Source organism: Python bivittatus, unplaced genomic scaffold (genome assembly GCF_059951505.1).
Source record: "Python bivittatus isolate LINGU-HERP-01145 unplaced genomic scaffold, Pbiv_v1 ctg000610_np1212, whole genome shotgun sequence".
Taxonomy (NCBI): Eukaryota; Metazoa; Chordata; class Lepidosauria; order Squamata; family Pythonidae; genus Python; species Python bivittatus.
The window spans coordinates 8,724,804-8,740,147 of NW_028277088.1; the positions used below are offsets into that span (position 1 = coordinate 8,724,804).

The 15,344-nt window shown below is 38.9% G+C and overlaps 1 long non-coding RNA gene across 17 annotated transcripts in view; it reads left to right on the plus strand.

Annotated features, from left to right (window-relative positions):
• Window positions 1-15,344, plus strand: part of LOC112543199 (uncharacterized) — a 71,372-nt gene that overhangs the window by 50,663 nt on the left and 5,365 nt on the right. For 4 of the 17 annotated variants that reach the window (XR_015797908.1, XR_015797909.1, XR_015797897.1 and 1 more), the window contains 4 exons: window positions 3,163-3,227; window positions 8,592-8,751; window positions 9,447-9,481; window positions 11,229-11,254. The exons of 3 other annotated variants lie outside the window; for them this stretch is intronic. This is a non-coding gene — a long non-coding RNA (uncharacterized LOC112543199). Of the gene's footprint in view, window positions 1-3,162; window positions 3,228-8,591; window positions 8,752-9,446; window positions 9,482-11,228; window positions 11,255-15,176; window positions 15,252-15,344 lie in introns of all 17 variants that reach the window. 10 more of the 17 variants (XR_015797911.1, XR_015797901.1, XR_003086580.2 and 7 more) reach the window with 8 other exon arrangements.

Consider the following 15,344-nt stretch of genomic DNA (forward strand, 5'->3'; position numbering starts at 1 on the left):
AGCAAGTTTTCATGCAATATGTTTTCACAGCCATAAATGAAAACTTAACAATGTACAGTAAAGGACTTCATATAAATCATTCACCGATCAAATTGTCTAAATCTGAATTTTCTGCTTATATGGAGAGTCCTTGAAAAAGGAATACTAGGCAGCCCTCATCCTTAAGACAAGTAATTCAGTCTGTAACATTTGGTTACAAGTTCCTTATCTTGTAAAACCTGCATAATTGTACTTATTTATCTGGATAATCATGCATCTTACTATTTTCCCATCTACGTTCCATGGCCCCTTCAGAAAACTGTGATAGATTCTCAGGAATTCTGTGAAGAGAAATGGGTAACGGCATTAAATACTATGTTTCTGAAGTTATTTCTCTTTCTTCTAAAGCCTTTGACATCCATTGAAAGCCACAGTACAGAGAAAGGTCTCAACATTTTTCTAATAAGAAAGAAAAAGTCTTTCTGGGCCTAGGAGTCTGCATACAGTATTTCGTTCAAGAGTCAAGCCATTCTAGCACTGACTGTTGAGGTTATAGCTTCTCAGGCTAACTTGGACATAAGATATGGTAAAATCAAGAAACACCTTCTGTTTTTCTGTATCTTTTTGTAAATATTTGAAGCAGAACTTGTAGAACATCATGTTTAATGAGATGCATAATCAGTTTCTACACTGGAAGTATACACAGCTCATCATAAGAGAAGACATGCAGGTTCTGAATTTTGAGATGGCAAGGAAGCAGGGAGAACTATGTATATGAATCATTTGTTTCCTATTTCTGTCATCACATGCATAAACACACACACACACACATTTTCATCTTTCCACTCTACAAGGCACAGGAGATCAACTGTTCATCATCAGTTGTCTTCACCAAATCTATCTGAGTCTTAGTGTTACTCTTCTGGTTTTTGATACAAGAATCCTGTTTCTATGGCAATATGTTGACCTATTACTCTGGGATCCTATTTTCAGCCAAAAATGACTTTTAAATTTTCAAAAGCAAAATTGGAACTTCATCCCACTCCTAAAATAATTTAGGTGTAAGTAAGCCCCATGGATTTCAGTCTGGTGTACTCCCAGTTTACTTACCCCAATGCATAAAACTGCACAGTTTATTTGTTTATTTACAGAACTTATATGGTCGCCTATCTCATATGATGACTCTTGGCAGTTCACAACAATCCATAAAAACCAGTTGATTCCTTAGACGGTTTAGTATTTAACAGATGACTATTTCTGGCAGCTAACATGCAACAGTATTTAGTAGAAAATCATTCCTATGGCAATAGCTGAGAATTAATCAAAATAATTATCAAGAGGACCATTTTGAGATGTTGAAAGAAATCATGAAGGCATACCAAGAAGAAGTTCTTGTAATAATGGGGACTTTAATTACCCTCACATAGACTGATGCATCATGCCCAAGTCCCAACAAATGTCTAGATACAATTGTGCCTTAGACCTGAATAGGAGGGAAGCAGTCTTAGATATAATTCTAAGTGGTTTTGATCTGGTGTGAAATGTAACTTTTCTAGAATGAATAGGGCACAATAATCATAAGGCCGTCACACTTAGCATCCATGCAAATAGGAGACTGCTGGCAAGGTCCAACACAATCATATTTCACTAGACAAGGAATAATGTCCAAAAATGAGGTGCCTGATATTAAAAAAAAAAACAACCCACCTGAACAAGTCAAAAGTCAAAAGAGCCAAATCTCTTCCTGGTGCCTAAAGGTTATGTAAAACTCCAAACCATAAGAATTGAGGTTCAACTAGACTATATCCCACAATGTGAGGAAGCTTCCACCAAATACAGAAAGGTGCTAGTGTGGCTTTCTGAAACTGTAAAAAATGAAGAATTCTTCTTTCGGAAAAAGGAAGACCTGCCTTAATGAGATAGAAGCATGAAGTCTGATATAAAACAGATAAAGTGCTTTTATGGAATTTGAGGAGTGTATGGCAAAACACATGTGCACACAAACACACAAAGGGAAACAATAAAAAATAATTTAAATATATTCAAAGCAGAAAACCAGCCAGGGAAGCAGTTGGTTCATTGGATAACACAGAGAGTGAAAAGGATATGGAGGGATATGGAGATTGCAGGGAAACTGAATGAATTCCTTGCATCTGTCTTTACTACAGAACAGTGCTTCTCCATCCTTGTCAACTTTAAGATGTGTGGTTCAACTCCCAGAAATCCCCAGCCAGCCATGCTACATTGGAAGCAGCTTAGTCATGACCACTTAACTACCATAAGAAGTAGTCATGACCACTAACCTGGGTGGCTTTAAAAAGCAATTGTGTAAATTCATGGAGGGTATATCTAGAAAGGTCTTGATGTTATCTGCCCCTTTGTTGGGGACAGCAGGCCTCCAAATACCAGTTGCAGGGCTGTTGTTACACACTTCAGAGCCTTCCAAGTGTAAAACACCTTGGATGAATGAGGGGTGTTCACAGGTTGTCATAAAAAAAGTCAAGATGGTGGCCAAGACAGTGTGATCAAAGCTCCATGTGTTTTTTATGTGCATTTTTTTTTTAACCCCACGCTGCAGACACCCTTACAGTGAACCTGCAGAGAGAAATGCTTTAGCAGATCCTGTGCTGAGCAGGAAGTGGACTACATGCTGAGAAGTCCCTTTCAATTCTAATTCTGGGATAACTGTAATTCCGTGATTTCCAATTTTTGTTGGAGCTGTAGTATGCTGGGAAGAGCGAGGGGAAACTTAAAGAAATGACTTCATTGCTGGAGGAGGAGTGAGCAATGAAATATATTTAGAAAGTAGATACAAGGGAGAAAAAAGAGAGCATCTCAACTGGGATCGGTCTACAATAGCTAGATATAATTCTGTAGTTGATATTTATTTAGTGAATTTACAACCCATCTACCAAAAAACAAACCAAAACAAAGCCCCCAAAACAAAACCCAAGGTAGTATTTATCAAAATTACTGGTGATCAGTCCCCTAAATTTTAAGAAATAAAAGCTCATGAAATATAATATGCATCCGTAAAAAGTAAAATTTACCCAGTAGAGTAAAACCTAGTGCAGCAGCAGTGCAGTCTATCCAATTAAAACTGATTTGAATATAAATGTTTTATTTAACAGAAGGACAAGAGAAATGTAGCTAATCTAACCTCTTTTGGCAATGGCATTTCAGGTCCTAAGACTAATCACTGAGAAGGCTGTTTCTCACATCTCCTTCAAACATGAGACAAAATAAAGGTGAGATGGATAAGGGATTGTCCTGGAGAACTCAAAACCTGAGTTGGCTCACACTAGATGATGCGATATTTCAAATAGCCTGGGCTAGAGTATGTGGACCTTTCTAGATCATTGTCAGCTCTTTGAATTGTGTCTAGAAATGAACATTGGTATGCAGTGAAAGTGCTGCAGAAAAGAAGTTCTCACATTTCCTTTTACAGTACTGATCTTAGAAAACAGTCAACCTGCAGCACTCTGGGCCAGCTGGGGCCTGCAAACACTTTTTGAAGGTAATCTCATGCAGAACATACTACAGTAGTCTAGTCTTCTCCAATCAGCGCCCTTCAGGGATTTTGGGTGAGTGGTTTTTAGAAATCCCTGGCTGGTTGAGGACAGGCTGGAGAAAGGAGCAGAAGGTTCCTTCTCCAAGGGGTCCTATCTGAATTTTCCTGTGGAAGTTTTGGAAACGGGCATCTGACTTTTCTAGCTCTAGAGTAATTCATTGTAAATGATCAGCTCCTCAAAAAGAAAGAGGTGAGAAGGTTAAAGAAAAGATAGTGTATGAAGGAGTATATAGACATTGTACTAGCAAGCATTTTTTGCAAGAGTAAAGGTATAGAGAGCTATAAGGAATGGTGGTATAAAGTAGACTTACCCATATTTTCTTCCCCCCCCCCCTTATCTCATGCTTTTAATTTATTTGTCTTATTACTTCTGAGTCTTTTTCCATATTTTGCATAACAATGCTCATCCCAAGAGGGAATAGCACAATGGATATATCACCCACACGTACATCTGTGATGTATGTATGTATGTATGTAACAATGAGAACAAGACACTGCAAGCAATATAAACTATAAATCAAGCCTTCTTCAAATTTTCCTCCCTTCCTCCTCCCTCCTTATTGTCTACTATGGCTTGATTAAAAATGAAGCATTTTATTTTTTCTAATACATATGACGAATGTCTAGCAACGGTACCTTTTAATTAGCGGCTTATTAGAAGTACTTTTTAATTAGCAACTTTCTGCCTTGTTCATGAAGAAAGACATATTTATTAATAGTGCCTTCACCAGTGCTTAATGGCGGCATGAAAAACATTAACTGCTGGATGCAGGTCGAGGCTGCTAAGAGCGTCTCACCGACACAAGCTGCAGTTCTGTATGAGATGGCAAAGGTCATCCCTGCTGGACGTCGGACCTGACATATTACTAATTCCGTTTGTTTGTGGTTTCTTGCCAGAGATTTGTGCTCACCTTTCTTAGACCCAGAGAGGGTGGATTGTGTCAGTTAAGGAGCTACTTGTTAAAAGTCTTTATGTGCAACCTTTAGCTGCAACTGCCAAGCCACTTAGAGTCGCCCCTTTTCTCTGTTCTCCAAACCCCGTGAGAACGTTGCTGCTCTGGATAGAATCCTCATGATTTAGACACAACACTTAAGCAATCTGGAGACCCAGCTTGGCGTAGTGGTTAAGGCATCAGGCTAGAAACTGGGAGACTGTGAGTTCTAGTCCTGTCTTGGGCACAAAGCCGGCTGGGTAGCCTAGGGCCAGTCATACCCTCTCAGCCCTAGGAAGCAGGCAATGGCAACCCCCTTCTGAAATCTTGCCAAGAAAACTGCAGGGACTTGTCCAGGCAGTTGCCAGGAATCAACAATGACTTGAAGGTGCGTGCACGCACCCCCCCCCCAAGCAATCTGAGATGCTGACAGGCTTAGCTACTATGATAGACCTTCATAAACCTTGTATTTAGATCCCACTCCAACTCTTTCTTCTTCCTAGAACATAGGAAGGTGATTTGTGTTCCATCCATTCCAGGACTGTGGATTTGAATGGCTGCTATTCTCCAAACCAGATTCTTTTTCAGTCCTGTGTGGAAATGCTGGGGTTGAACCATGCTCTTCTTCCATGCAATGCATGTGCTCTACAACTGACCTATGGTACATTCTGACCTACTGACAGGGGTTTTCTGAGATACTTGGAGGTCTGAACTGAACAAAAGCCAAGAGCTATAATGCTAACACAGTTTCATTTTAGTCTAAGGAGGAGAAGAAGGGATGGGAAATTCCGAAAAGAAAGCATGAAATTTCTTTGCTTTGTCATTTTGGGCCCTTTCTTAGTATCAGGGCTGCACACTTTTTCTAAACCAGGGGCCTTCAAGACTTCCAATGGCTGTATGCAGCCCTGGGGCTTCAAGGCTTCATATCATCATTTGCACCATGAGAGCCAAGCACAGAAAACAGTGGAGATTATTGGCAAGCCCTGCTCGGGGAGGTTGAGCTGTTTATCCATTCGCCAGAGCCTGACATCATCTGCTATTCCTTTTGCCCACTCCTTAGAGGGAAGAGCTTGGCTTTGGGGGAATATCTTCAACTGCATGAAACCAAAGAAGCTGACTATAAATTCCTCTGTGCCGCGTCCTTTTTGGTGGACTGTAATTCTAAACTGCCCACGCTTCCAGATGAGAGAAAGGAAGCATATGATCAGCTCTCTGCCGGTGCGAAAAATCATTGGATGTAGTGTTGGTGGCAACTCAGAGCAGAGTGAGATAGGTCCCCACTCCCACTAGATGAGGAAAGCAGTTGAAGTAGGAGATGGGGTTTGGTTGGTTATTTCAGCAAGATGAAGATTGGTGCTCTCCCTTAAGAGACGTGACTAAGCAAGATATTAAGGCTGGCTTTCTCACTCCTGCAGAGTTGCATTCCTTCTGTACATTAGGGCATGGATGAACAAGCCACCTTTCATTATCACTTCCATCTCTCATGCTGGCTTTTGTGGTGTAATAAAGAATTAGCTTTAGCAAATTAGATGAGGGAGAGGGAATTTAGAAATGACACCCTTGATGATTGATGATACTAATAAGCTGTATGCTAAGAGGATTCCCTTTGCCACCACCTCCTCCTACTCTCAACTAACCCTTGTTTCTGTACATAGCAAGAGCATTTGGATATAAAATAAATACTGAAATAAATTGAGTAGCGGTGGGAACAGAAGGAGAAACATAATGTATGTACAGGGTTTGTTGTTTAGATTTGGTTTTTAATGGATTATTTATTTTAACTATTTATGGGGGAGTTTTAATTGTTGATGGGTTTTTTGATTTTAACTGTGAGCCGCGCAGAGTCACCCGTTGGGGGGAGATGGGCGGCATACAAATTTAATAATGAATAAACAAACAAACAAACAAACAGGCATTTATTTCTGGGCTTTATTTTGGGAAGTGATCTTGAATTCTTTCTTTATTAAAGCATCTGCATTGCAGTGATTTTCCTATTCTGTAACAGATTCTGTTGAACCAATCAGATTAAGCCACCTCAACACAGATTGTTATGTTGAATCTTTTCTTTCCTGCGTCTTTTTTCTGTGTCTTCTCACTCTGTCGGTTGTGATTATTCAGCACTAAGTTCATAGAATGATGATCAACCTATGGAATTTTGCAGGGTTTTTCTCCTTCCACAACTGATTATGTGATCAGACAAAAAGAGAGAGGATCCTTTCGGTTAATACCTGTGAGAGCTAGTTCTGGCCAGGTCAGAAGCAAACAGCTGGAAAATAGATGGTGTCATTACAATAACAAGGGACATTCACAGGCCTTCCTGATACCCAGAAGTGGCAGGCCTCACACCTATTGTCCTCTACAGACAGGAGAAAGTGGCACAAGAATTCAACCTTGGATTCACTATAAATAGGGCTTACATTTAATACCCAGCAGCCACAGATTTCATAATTCTTGCAATAAACTTGCTTATCTGTGTTGTTGAATCACTGCCCCTTCACTTCCTGTTCTAATATCAGCAGAGGCCTGACAGTCCCTGATTCCCTTTGTGTTAATATTTGCTCATTTTTTCTTCCTTCAAGCTGGTGGAACAACAGGAAGGAAAGTACAGAGGAATATTCAGAACAATGCTTTGGATCTATGTTTCTTGTCCTGACATCCTGTGGCTGTGCTGTGCTACAAGTAGATATGCTGCTTCTAGTCCATATCAGAGAATCATGGAATATACACACATACATTCATACATCCCATTGTGCTATTTCTTTTCAGGGTAGGCAACATTTTGCAAAATGTAGAGAAGGAGTAAGAAATAATAGGAAGAAATCAGGCAGAAAACAATACTCTAATCAAGGAACCACCAAGGAGGAAACTACACCTCCACCAAAACTGGCAGGGCAAGCTACTGCAGATAAATGGGCAGCAAACTCCACACTCCCTCACACAGATGATGTTACCTAGTTGGGTAATGAAACGTCTGCAAGCAAGCAACCAAGCACAGAGAACACCAAGAACTCCACAGTTCAACCCTGAGCTACAGATATTCTGTTCTATTGGAAGAAATAGTAGCAAAGAAATTAAGGCATGATTTTTTTTAAAAGCAAAGGAAAGGTAGCTGAATCTCGTTTACATCAAAGTTATTCATTATGTACTACTGTATACATTATCTATACCTACCTATCCATCTTTGTGTCCATGCCATCATGCATGAATGCAACTTTCTCAGTCTTCCCTTTCACTATTCCTTCATATATGTGTTTTGAGATTCAGTTCAAATCTATATGATTATGATATACTCTTTCATACTGGTAATTCAATTCACATACACTTATACCCATTCATTCATAATCCTGTCTCTCTTATTTTACCAAATATACCTTTTAGGTATCCAACTCCCACTGCATTCAACTTACTTTTATTTTTCTGCTGATATCCCAACTCTCACTTCATATAAGTTCACACTTATACACATCAATGTTTTGCTTCTTTGGCCAAATCTTCTTTCCTTGCAACAGACCACACACCACTACTTTTCTACCAGCGTGTTCACATCTTAATTTCTCCACGCACTTCTCAATTTTAATGAATATTCTACCAAGGTACAAAAATTAACTTACTTGCACTACTTTTTCACCATTCATGTATCACCTGCAATCATTCATTCCATTTTCCTTGTCAAACACAACTACTTTGGTCTTTGATATGTTAATTTCTAAACTCTTGCTTCAATAATACAATTGATACAATTATCTAACATTTGCTACAAGTCATTTGTGTTCTCAGCCAACAACACAGCATTGTTACATAAAAAGCATCTACCCCTTCATGCCCTCAACCGCAACACCTCTAATATTACCGCAAGCATTCCTTATACCTATACCCATAAATTCTCTAACCACAAATGGGACATTACACATTCTTGTTTCACTCCCTGCTCAAGGTCATTCACTAAGCGTTTTATTTACTGTATTCTCATGCATGCTTTACTTCCATCATATACATTTAGCAACCAAACTTCAACTCCTTATTTCCATAAATCGTTCCATAATTCAAGCCAACACACTTTATCATGTTTTCTCTAAATCAACAATCAAAAAATAACCTTTCTTTCTCAGATTTCAACAATTCTCAAGGACCTGCTAAAGAGGATAAATCTGGTTTGCATACCCTCAACCCAGCAGAAAGCCAAATGGTACTTCTTACATTTTTTAGCATTGTTTCTTCTCGTACCTGTCAAATTCTGCCAGACCGTCTTCTCAGGCACACTTAACAAAGGTATCCTCTTGTAGTTTTTCCTTTTAGACATGCGACTTTCCTCCTTGTCCAGAACAAGATTAACACAGGCATGAATGCAGTCTTCATATACACGTTAAACCAATTGCACAATTACAGTTTTTAACGAGATGGGCGGTGACAAATTTGATATATAAAATAAATAAATAAATAAATAAAAAATACTCCATAAGCAAATCACGTCCATATTTAATATTCTTCTGGTTACACCTTCAGCTTTACTTTTTTTTAGAAAAATAAACTAACAACAATTATGATTTCCTATTCCTCAATTTTGAAGGTCATTAACATGAAAAGCATTTGTTTTAATTCCACTCTCAGTGACATTTGTTTAATGTCACTCTCCGTCCCATACAGCACAAATCTCTAATTTACACTTTTCCAGCATTTCCTCACTTCAGTTTCATCCTGAATCATTTCATCACTTTTATTTTTTATTCTGTTTCTTATGTTGGAGGTCCCTTGTTTAGATTTCTTCACCCGTTTCTAAAATATTTTTTTTTATTTTCACCAAAATCACTCTGCATTTTCTCTCTGCCTCTTTTAATCTTGTTGTCTTTCTTTATGATTATTTTGTTCTCTCTATGCACATATACCTTTCTCTCACCCTTGTTTCATCTAGCAATTATATGTATTTTTCTCATTCATCAAGTATCCTTTTACATATTTCCTTTTAGTGAAACTCCAACACTTCGGTGGGACTCTACACAATGTAAGTCGTCTGGTTTCCAAACGTGAGTCTAGCATTCTTCTGAATGAACACTAAACCCACATCAAAAAATGGCCAGGCTCATCAAATGTGTGGTGAAACAGGAGGGAACAACTGATAAAAACAAGCTCTGACCTCCATGGCTGCTGCAGGGGAATGGCAGAGGTGACATGAGGGTCTGTGAACTACAGTCTCTGGAAGTAGACTACGGAGTAGGGAAAATTGTTAGGATTGGGGAAAGTGGAGCAGCTAGTCCTCACAGTAATGAAAACACTAGAATTTATGTCCATGTGAAACTTCTTGTTGGCAGAAGAAGCAGTAATGCACTCATTGGTGACAGAATCAGCAACACACAGCTGGTAGAACCTGGATCTCTTTCCTGGTTTAAATGGACTTTCTGTGTGGCACCAGACTAGGGCTCCGTCAAGACATACAGCTTTGGCTGCAGTGAAATGATTATCTGAACATTTGAACTGGCCTGGGAAGGAGTGTTGTTCCTGATCTTACATAGCAATCGTTGTTATTATATATGTTATGAGAGTGGATATGATAATATTATAAACTGATATTACATTAAAAGCACAGTATTTGGACCACACATGGTTGTTTAATGCTGCATTACTTATTGGGAACCTTGTTGGATAAATAGCCAGAACCCGCCCTGATTTTTAGGACTGTAATCTCGATTTGAAGGGTACAATGAGATTTGGAGTGTACATCGACGTTTAAGTCACACTTGTCAGGAGCACCTTAAATTAAGCACATATTTTCCTGGGATCGCTCATCAGTCGAGGAGAGCAGTTGCAGGAGCCCAGGAGAAGATGCAGCTCTTTCCTGATTGCTGTTACGTGCCTCCTACAGATGCTCTGAATCCCAGTTCGCCCTTCAGATCTCTGTACAGCTCTGTTGGCTTTTCTTGCATTGCTTCTTTTTTTGTTCCTTCTGAGTCTGATCTTCATGTCTAATCTCCACCCACATATATTTTTCGCTAGTCTTGTGCATTCTGCTTAATTAAGAGTCTTTCTGATTCCCTTGTGGCCCAGGTTTTGTCATGCAGAACACTGTGCTGGGGAAGAAGAGGGGTGGAGGAAACGTGCTGGGAATGTTTTAAAAAAGGATCACACTGGTGCTTTAAACATTTGTGTTTGTGTTATAAATTTAGATCTGGGTAAACTTCAAAAAGCATTAATGATACTCATTAAATAAGATTTGTGATATTCTTGGTTGACATTTTGTATTTGGGACAGATGCCTGACTACAACATGTATATGACTAGGATCAGTTATAAAAGTCCACGTATCTCTGATTCCTTTACGATTTTGGCTCAAAATGTCTTCAAGGCAATATACGAAATAATCTAGTGACACAGTGGAAACAAGTGTGCTTTGCCAGTATTGAAAGGAACAGAGGAATATCCCAATGGTGTTGGTGTAAATTAGATTTAGTTAAATCTCAGTTTCTTTTCCCTTACTTCCTACCTTTATTTTTTTATTTTTTTGCTTAATCATTTTTATTCCTTTTCTACATTCTGCAAAACATAACTTACCCTCCAAAAGGAACAGCATGAAACGTATACAAGAGTGAAATTGTATTATATGCAGATTGAATGGCCTGTTCTGAGAGATCTACCATCATTACGGTTCTTAATTCAGATGCAACTTTTACAAATGTTCAAGTTGTGGATGAACCTTAGCCAACAGTTTTCACCTTGAATGAAACTTTAGTAGCACTCATTGTTTTTAATTTGCAGTTTTGAAGAATTCAAGTCTTCATTCCGTAAGTTTCTCCCTCTTCTCTGCTTTGCTTTGCTGTGAGTAACCACTGATTCACTGCATCAGGGATGGGTAAAACAGCTGAGCCACAACACGATGTTCATCAAGGACATGTTCGAAAGTTTCTGCTTCCCAAATGTATTATTTATTTTCCCATTTCCATTGTAGAACATTCATTGGCCACTTTGATCAAGTGGTAGTAATGATTGAGGAAACCGGGGATCCTGAAAGATTAATGGGAAAGACAGTAAAACAAGACAGAGTAATGGGACAATGGAATTATATTTTTCTGAGTTGTGTGTCTTAGTCCTGATAGTTGTAACTAACTGAATGATGACTGGGAGAAACAATAACAGATTAGATTTTCAGATTCTAGAGATGGCCACTTTATTGCTAGTTTCATTAACAGCTAGATAAACCAATAACATACTGCGGGTGAATTGAAAGAGTACACAAGACCCAACTCATTGGTGCTGTAACCTGAAGCTGGCTTAGTTCACAAAGGTTTTAATCTCCATTATTGACCTCAAGAGGTGAGATGAATGGGAGCAAACATCAATGGCTCTGTGCACTTGGACCTTCCAGTAAAACTGGAACTTCACCAAGGTTGTAATAATTCTAAGATGTTACAGGTGCAAAACCTTGAGAATAAGTCCAGGTATTTTGTTGTAAGTGTGACAGAATGATGAGCCAGCAGGTTTGTGAGAGGGAGAATGGAGGGAGTTCACCTTTGGCACGGAGGATTTGCCATGCAGGGGAGGATTACAGAGGAAGAAATTGGAATGGTGTTGTACTAAGTGTCCTCCTTCCCTAATTTTTTACCTCTGTGAAGTAGTTTTGGATGAAGATACTTCTGCCATGGGAAAAATGCAGGAAGATTCAAAACACACTTGAATGATTATTTCTCAGATCTCAGTGATATATATCCTCTACATTTCCATTCAGGGACTCCATCCCAGTCCAAATAATCAGTTTAGAGTGCATTGCCTTGATAACTTCACAGTGCAATCGCTTCCATTCAATCCAAATCTGCCAACGCGTTCCTAGGTATACAGAGTGACATCCTGACCATGAAGCTGTTGAGATCAGAATGAAACTAATTTAGACACTGTTGTAGTCACGTGTTCTTGCTATCCTTTGTATCTTTTCCTTTGCTTAATGGAACTTATGTAGGGGTTATTGCTTATAACACTCATATAAAAACACTAAGAACATGTTTTGTGCATTGTAAGTACCTTGTACATTGTATGCACTCTGCCTAAGCTACTTCAGGAGAACGCTGTCTAAGTAGGGATTTAAACACGGAGTTCCTTGAAACCAATCTATTAATCTGCCTCGTTCAATACTAACTCAAGTGAGCATGTCCCATATTGAATTCAGTGTATTTGCCAATTGAAATTATCCATGTCACATTCTTTTTTTTCCATCTGATGCTATCTGAGCATGTATTATTTTACAACCATTTGATGATAAACTACCATTTGTGCTGTACTCCCATCTTAAGAACGTGGAATAGTTGTTGTGTCATATTGAAGAATGCCTCAAAACTGCCATGTTCTTTAAGGGTGCAGAGTATGAGTTTTGTGTTGTTTTTGCTTTGTTAACTGGCTGTCTTTGTATTAAGCTCCTGGAATATATTAGTATGGTAGGATTTTTTTTTTTTTTTTGCTCTTGTCTGTCTGTTATTTATTTATTTAAAGTGCTTCACACTTTAGTGACAGATGTTGTTTCTTTCCTGTGCTCCGAGGGTGCAATGAACCCAGCAAAGGCTTCTCGGGTGGCTTCCAGAAGTCAAAAGCTTTTGAGCTGTCAGTCTGAACCAGCTTTTCATTAATTCTCATTTGACGTGGTGTCTGGGGCCCAGCTTCTGTCTTTGCAGCAGTAAGAGCTCACAGCAGGCAGGAGCAGCTTAATCGATTGGCAATACAGGCACCAAGAAAGTGTTAATTGGTTAGAATACTTCAAGCATCCAACATGACTGACCTGATCACTAGACACAGAGGAATTGATAAATTACAGAGAGGAGACAAGGAGGAGAGTGAAGAATTAGAAGCCTAATCCCCCAGGTAAAAGGATGATGAAGAAATTGGGGTGAGAGACTATAACCAGAGGAGTCCTTGGTGCTCTCTGAGTTTGGTTGTTTGCTTGCAGACTTTTCATTACCCAGCTAGGCAACATCATCAGTGCTAGTGAATGTGGGGTTTGCTCCCTGTTTATATACAGTAGCTTGCCCTGCCACTGTGGGTGGGGGTATGGTTTTTTCCTTGCTAGTTCCTTGATTAGGGTATTGTTTTCTGCTTCATTGTTTGTCTGGTGTTAATCCCTGCTTATCTGGGTGTTGGTTGATGGAGACAAAGTGTTCTGGTCTTTTTGTTTTCTTCTTTGCTTTTTTATTGTCTCTTTTGAATGATGTGTAAATGTGGTTTATCTCTGTGTGTCTATTGATGTCTGATTTGTCTGAATGCCAAGTTTTCAGGAATTTCCTAGCAGTTTTGGATTTAGCTTGGTCTAGGATGCTCACAGTTTCCCAGTTGAAACTATGGTTGAGTTTGTCCATGTGTTGTGAGATTAAGGAGTTTTCATCATGTCTTCTGACTGCTAGTTGGTGTTCCTGGATGTGCTCTGCTAGTCTTCTGCCACACCCCCACCACACCCCCACCAACACTGTCACTCCCCCACCCACACTGGCAGGGCAAGCTACTGTATATAAACAGGGAGGAAATCCCACACCCACTAGCACTGATGATGTTACCTAGTCAGGTAATGAAACATCTGGAAGCAAACAACCAAGCTCAGAGAGCACCAAGCACTCCACAGTTCAACCCGGAGTGACCTATATTCTCTTCTATTAGAACGACAGTCGGAGGCATAGAGGTCATATACTATAGTATATAGGCACTGGAAGCATGTTGTCCCTCAGAATGGAGTTCCTTAGGCATCTGTGGAATTCTATGTTTTGCAAAGAAGGTGGCCACCACATATGATGTAAGGCCACTCTGATGAATCTGCTCTAATACAGAAACGGTACAATCCATCATAAGTGCAAATAAAAACTAAAAATATATCTTAAAAAGATGAAAAGCAAAGCAGAGGCATCTTTAAATGTAGTGATGCTTTCTGCATACTTTATTTATTTATTTATCAAATCTGTCACTGCGCATCTTGTTGAAAGCAACTCTGGGTGATTTACAGAAGAAATAAAATCAATTGACGATACTTCCCAGATATGTAGAAATATATAGATTTGAAGATTCCATGAATCACAGGATTTTGAGTGTCAGAGAAGAAAAATGGAAATTGATGACAGGGAATGAGCTTTCTGGGCATCTGGTGGAAAATGCTGGACTTGCAGGATACAATCTGAGCAGGGAGTCAAGACTGTAGATCTCACTTCTCTTGACTAGCCACCATTGATAGCCACCATTACCCTGAGCACATTTTAAAACATTCTAAGACAGTTGCCAATTCATCTCATCAATGAATTAGAAGAATGTAAAAGATGCATGTACAATTCGGTGTCATTGTTAATACTCTCCAGTTTAAATAAAACTCCTCCATTATGCACATTAAGTTAATTTCTTTGAGCACAGCATGAATTACTTCCAAGTAAACATTCACAAGATTAGACTATAAATTATTTTGTTTGTAAATTCTGTTTGACATAGTCCAAAAGACCTTAAAATGAGCATTTGGTCGTTGTAGATATGAATCACATACCAGGTGTTCTCCAGATCTGTTAACATTACAATTCCCAGAATTTCCAATCAGCATAGATGGTGCCTGCTGGCAGAATTCTATTAAAAGTTTAATCTAGTTTTATCTATCTTTTAGTTTTGATTGGATAGTTTCCTTAATAGATTACTACTTTCTTAAAAGATACTGGGAATACGATGGAAATAATACAGTATAGTATATCTTTATTTCAGCAAAGCCTTTGACAATTAATTCAAGACATTCTGATTAGTAGGCTTTCTAAATGGACCACATGGCACACCTATTAGGTAGGTCCAGAGTTGGTTTGAAAACAGTTCCTCTTAAAACTCTAATGAGATATTAAATTGGGTGCCATAAGGTTTAGTCTTGAGACTGATATT